A 6,548-nucleotide genomic window follows, 5' to 3' on the forward strand; every position below is an offset into this window, starting at 1 on the left:
CAGATGCATGTAGGAGGGCTCCCTGAGCCCTCATGGCTGCTGGGTGACGAGGTGGACCCTAGGAGAAGATGGAGGTGTCTTTGGTCACCACCTGGAGCTGTGACAGGTGCAGGGGAGGTGGTGTTCCAAGGAGGTGAAGAGTTTCACATTGCTCCAGCTGTGCTGCTTAGGGTGGGGTTGTGTCGTTTGCAGGTCCTAGCCACTGTCCCCAACCTAGCCCAGGTGCAGGTGAGGTTCCCAGATGGGGCTTGAGGCACCCCATAGAGACAGGCTTGGGCAGGGGGGACTGTCTCACCTGGACACAGGGGGGCCCAGCTCTCCCACTGCATCTGGGAGCTTTTGTGCCATTAGCTCTGTTGTAAGTGACTGCCCTGCCCTGATGAGCTGCTGGGGCTCTTGGATGAGTCCTCTGTGTCCCCTTGCACTGTCTGTGGCTGAACTGAAAGCACCACCTTGACTGAGGGTGGCTTTTTACTCCTTGAAGAATGATGAGCGATTCCCAAGAGCCACTATCTCTGCTGGGTAACTGATGCAGTGGGTGGGTGGCATCACCTGCTTGCTTCCGTGGCCATGCGCCTTCCTCTGCAGCACTGAGCACAGCCCCTTGCCAGGGCTTCTTGGGGCCATTTCTGGCCAGCGATCCCCTGCTGTTGCAGGACCAGGAGTCCAGCTGCGCCCTCCATCCTGACACTTCTCTTCCCTGTGCCAGGTTGGCAGGGGAACCTCAAGGACCTCCATGCGTTAGGTCACCTGGGGGTCCATCTGCAAAACATGGCCTGCTCGGAAAGGCTGCAGGCATGCTGCTTCATCAGGAAGGACATGCCATTTGCTGCCTGGCTGTGCATGCAATAAATGTGTCGGTCTCTACTGCCAGAGTTGCTGTTTGTGTCTCATTTGCTCTGGTTGCAGTGCAAGAGCTTCTTCCTGTGGCAGTGGCAGCCCATGGCACGTTCAGCTGCTGTTTCCTGGGCACTGGGTCGGGCTGTTGTGCCAGGCAAAGGGGTGCCTTGGGTGCCTTGGTGCTCCACACCCATCCACCTCCAGTGGCCCACTCCAGGGGAGTCTGGCAGCCTCTGGTTTCCCTAGACCTGTCCCTGTGGGCAGGGATGGTCAGGGCCCTGTTGCCAGAGCCCGGCCCCTCTCCAGATCCCCACTTCCCAGTGGGCAGACCAGTGCCTGCCGCCCTGCCATAGCCCAGCCCCAGCAGTAGTGGCCAGGGGCAGGGCTGTGCCCAGGGGCTCCGGAGTGGCTGCAGGGAGGGAGGGAAGCGCCTCTGTCCCCCCCAGCCTGGCCATCATCCAGCCCTTTCCTCCAGGAGCAGCAGGGTCTGCCACAGCCGTGCTGACATCCAGCCCCGAGGGTTGGTCAGAGCTGGCAGCAGCAGGAGGAGGAGCTGCTCTCCGGGAATGCGCCCAAGCCTGGCCCCCTGCACCCAGTCCCAGGGTCTCCCGCCGATATCCTTAAGAAAATGAAATTTTTGGAATTGTCCGCTAAGGACATAACAATGAACTATGTGAGACTAGCAAACCAGAAGTTGAGGGCCAGAGACAGAAACTGAGAGATAGAGAAGCACTTGTTTTACGACTATATCCTTGAGGAGAGCTGAGACGCTGATCAAAGTAAACATCCTGCCTCAGGAGCTGCTGATAACGGGGTGATAAAGTGTATAGTCAAGGAGAACAACTAATTGGGATGTAGGTAAGAACTAAAACAAAGTTCCCAGTAGGGGAAATATACTCGTTATAATACTACAAATCAGGCCCATAGGCCAGAAAACACTCCCCCTTCTAGTAAGTCCTTTAATCATAGAATCATAGAATCGTTAAGGTTGGAAAAGACCCTTAAGATCATCGAGTCCAACCGCTAACCTATCACTGCCGGGTCCACCAGTAACCATATCCTCAAGCACCACATCTACCCTTCTTTTAAATATCTCCAGGGATAGAGACTCAACCACCTCCCTCAGCAGTCTGTTCCAATGCCTGACAACCCTTTCAGTGAAGAAATTTTTCCTAATATCCAACCTAAACTTCCCCTGACACAGCTTGAGGCCATTTCCTCTTGTCCTATTGCTTGTTACTAGGGAGAAGAGATCGACCCCCACCTCGCTACAGCCTCCTTTCAGGTAGTTGTAGAGAGCGATAAGGTCTCCCCTCAGCCTCCTCTTCTCCAGACTAAACAATCCCAGTTCCCTCAGCCGCATCTCATAAGACTTATTCTCTCTAATCTATGAGCATGTGCAGTAAATTAAAGTGAGCTGTACTGTTACATTGAAGCAAGAAAGAAATTAACCACTTATTAGCTGAGACACCTGAATATTAGCTGTTATTGACACAATTAACTGTATAAATGCCTTGTAATTTCTTGGTGCGGTGTGCTAGCTTTGTGGCTTACCACCTAGCACCAATCTTTGCACAAAGATGACTTGACTAAAATACCTCCGCTCTGTGTAGTTTGGCGTTTTGCACACTGGGCGAACAAACCCACTTTTTGGGATAACACCACCAGCTCAGCCTGGGGATGCCAAGGGCTGTGCCTCTTGCCTGCCCCTGCAGGGACCCACTCACGGACCTGTTGGCCAGGCGTTTCTGCCCCTCGGGCCCAGCCTGTGCCTCCACAGCCTCCCACGGAACAAGTCCCCCTGGCCTCTGCCCACACCCCGGCCCCTGCCCGCAGCCCGCTGCACTCCCCCGACCCCCTCCGCGCCCAGACCTGGCCCGCCGGGCCTCCCCCGGCACAGCCTGGCCTGGGCCTGCAGGGCTCGCAGTTGAGCCCAGCCTAGCGGAGCCCAGCCTAGCCAAGCCGAGCCCAGCCGCTTGGGGCGCCGCGGCGTGTGCGGGCAGCGCTGCCTGCGGGCGCGGCGCGGCTCCTCCAGCCGCAGGTGACGGTGGGCAGGAACCGGCCCCTCGGCACGGCGCACCGAAGCCCCTCGCCCTGCTCCGCTCCGGCGGGGGAGCGCGGGCTCGCAGACCTCCCGCTCACGGCAGGGGTGGGCGGGCAGATGAGGAGGGGCGCTGCCGGGGGCCGGGCAGCGGCTCGGGGCTGCCTGGGGCTCTGGCAGCGATTGCCTTGATGACAAGGACACCGATGCAAAGGGACGCATGCACCAAAATCTCTGAAAGGTGGACACTCTGGGTTTTTTCCACACAGATTTGTCGCCTGCTGCCACTACTTTGGATACGCCAGCAATACACTTCCCACTTGGGCTTTGTCCTCCACCACCCTCACCAGGTGCCTTGTCCCCCAGCGTGTACTCCCCCAGCTCAGCAGTCGGAAAGGTACTCGGAGGGCACGCTGCAGAGGGAGGGAGGTCCACAGTCACCACCAGCAGCCTGGGGAGAGCTGGCAGCCCGTCTGGGCATTGCTAGAACTGCTCAGGATGAGGTGCAAAGCAGGCATCTGCTCTGTGCATCAAGCAGACCCTCAGAAATTGTCTCCCAGACAGGCTTGTCCCTTTGGGGGTGTGTCAGGCCTTCTCCCACACAGAGACATGGAATGCACTGAGAAAGCTGGAGTGTGAAGCAGAAAAGGTGCCTGTCCTGGGACTGTGGGCCTGGGTAGACCATCAGTTACCTCCTAGTATACTGACCCTCAGTCTTCTTCCCCTTCTCTAACAGGGTTTTCCTTTCAGACGGTATTAGCTGTGTACAGTGGCATGTATTTGCCCGCTTGGTTTCATTGAAATGTGTCTGAACCTTTCTTGATAACTCTGTTAACTGCTGGTAAGCGTATCACAGACTGGTGCAGGTGGGAAGGCACCTTTGGAGGGCTCTAGACCAGCCTCCCACTCCAAGCAAGTTCAATTGGAAGAGGTTGCTCAGCTCCTCCTCCAGCTGAGCTTCCAGTATCTCCAGGGATGGAGATCCCATAGCCTCTTTGGGCCCTGTTCCAGTACATGACCCATCTCATGGTAGTCTTTCTCATGTACCTAGTTGGAGTTCCCTATGTTCTAATGTGTGCCCATTGCCTCTTGTCCTATCACCGTGGTCCTCTAAGAAAAGCCCAGCATTGTCCCCTCTGCACCCTCCTGTTAGGTAGCTGAAGGCAGCAGTTAGGATCCCCACAAGCCTTTGCTACTCCAGACTGAATAAACCCAGCTTCCCCCTCCTCTCCTCATGCATCCTATGCTCCCAGGCCCATGTCATCTTGCTGGCCTCCACTGATTTGTTTCTGTGTGTCAGTGACTTTTTTTTATGTAGAATTGTTCTGGTTTTGGTGGGATAAAGTTAATTTTCCTCCTAGTATCTGGTACAGTGTGTGTTTTGGATTTAGTGTGAGAATATTGTTGATAACGCACTGATGTTTTAGTTGTTGCTAAGTAGCACTTACACTAGTCAAGGACTTTTCAGCTTCCCATGCTCTGCCACGTGCACAAGAAGCTGGGAGGGGGCACAGCCAGGACAGCTGACCCAAACTGGCCAAAGGGGTATTCCATACCATACGACATCACGCTCAGTATATAAACTAGGGAGAGCTGGCCGGGGAGGGCAGCAACCATAGTTCGGGAACTGGCTGGGTACTGTTTGATGGGTGGTAAGCAATTGCATTGTGCATCACTTTGATTATTCTTGTACCATTATTATTATTATTATTTTTCCCTTCCTTTCCTGTCCTATTAAACTGTCTTTATCTCAACCCACAAATTTTAGGGTTTTTTTTCCCCCTTTTGATCTCCCCCATCCCACTGTGGGGCAGGGGGAGTGAGAGAAGAGCTGTGTGGTGTTCAGCTGCTTGCTGGGTTAAACCACAGCAGTCACTGATCATCAGAGCTTTCGGTTGTGTCTGTTTTAGAGGTAAAACATGGCTGCCAGAAAGGCTTGAGGCAGCTATCTAAGAGGGTATTTCCTCTCAACGCCCCTCCGATGAGACTGGTGCTGCTGCTGTTGCCTTTCTGTGGCCCTCCAGGAATCACACTCTGTGTGTGAAGCAGGGGATTGAAAGAATCCCTGGGAGTCTTTGCATGAAAGGTGCCTAAACCAAGAAAAGGCAAACCTGATGCCATTGCAATTTGGGAGAAAAAGGGATGAACTATCAAGGCCGCTGTCAAGGGACTGTCATTAGGCACCAGAGTTAACATTGACTTGAAAGTCCTGGGCAGAGCCCAGACCCCCTGGAAAGCAGTTGCAAGACCTGCCGCAAGGTAAAGGCCAACTGCTCTGATGCTGTCATAGTTTTAGCTGGGATAGAGTTAATTTTCTTCCCTGCAGCTGGCACAGTGCTGTGCTTTGAACTTAGCATGAAAACAATGTTGAGATAACACACAGAGGTTTTGGTTGTTGCTGGGTAGCGCTTGTACTAGTCAAGGACTTTTCCAGCCTCTCATGCTCTGCTGGGGGCACAAGAAGCCAGGAGGGGAGGGGGCACAGCTAAGAGAGTGGATTCAAACTGGCCAAAGGGATATTCCAAATCATGTAACATCATGTCCAGTGTGTTACCTGGGAGGGGCTGGCCGGGGGAGGGAGGCAGGACAGGCAGGGTCTGTCGGCGGGTGGTGAGCAGCTGTATCGTTTGTGGGTCTTTTCCTTCCTTTTCCATTTTATTATATTATCATTATTGTCATTAATATCATAATCATTATTATTTTTTATTATTTATAGTTATTTTATTTATTATCTGTATTTATTATTATTTATTATTTATTATTTATTATTACTATTTATTAATTATTAAACTGTGCTTATCTCAACCTACAAGTTCTTTTGCTCTTCTGCTTCTCTTCCCCGTTCCACAGGGGTAGGGGTGGGGGGAGTGAGCGAGCGGCTGCGTGGTGTTTAGTTGCTAACTGAGGCTGAACCACAACGGTCCATTTTGGCGCCCAACATAGGGCTCAAACCCACAATCCTGAGATTAAGAGGGCTCATGCTCTACCGACTCAGCTAGCCAGGCACTGGCCAGAAGCCACGAGGCTGTGGGGAGCTGGAGCAGAGGGAGGTGGCAGCACCGGGTGACCCAGAGTAGAGGTGCAGCAGGGAGCTCTGTGGGGCAGAAAGGGAAGAAAAGGAGCTGTTGCAGTGGCTGAGGATTGACACCCAACTTTCCCTGCAGCAGGTAAGACGTGTCCTGGAGCTTTCCCAGACCTGCGATGCTACCCCTGCAGCACAGGCCCAGCCACCTCCAGCACCTGCCACCGAGCACGTCATGCCCCTCTGCCCCCTCCCACACCTGCGCCAGGGCTGGAAAGAGGGTGCCATGCTGGGGTGCTTGAGTGCACTTTGTGCCATGTCATGTTATGCTGTGCCGTTTCTACCCTTCCCCTCTGCAGCTGGGGCCAGTTCCCAGCATCCCCAGTGACTTGCCCAGAGTCCTGCTGTGCGAACAATGCAGCCATGTGCTGCTGAGCGAGTGTTGGCAGGGTCTCTGAAACGGGGTCCCCCTCGATCAGAAAGCTCCCCAACAAGCTGTCCCGTCCCCTCCTGAGCCATGCTGGTGGCTGTCCCCTCCACAGGCATCCTCACGGAGGCATCTCTGGCTGGAGCAGGAGACACCCGCGCTGGCATCCCCACAGGACAGCTTTCATCGTAGAATCATAGAATAGAATCATAGAATCA

The sequence above is a fragment of the Phalacrocorax aristotelis genome, chromosome 15 (assembly GCF_949628215.1).
Source record: "Phalacrocorax aristotelis chromosome 15, bGulAri2.1, whole genome shotgun sequence".
NCBI lineage: Eukaryota > Metazoa > Chordata > Aves > Suliformes > Phalacrocoracidae > Phalacrocorax > Phalacrocorax aristotelis.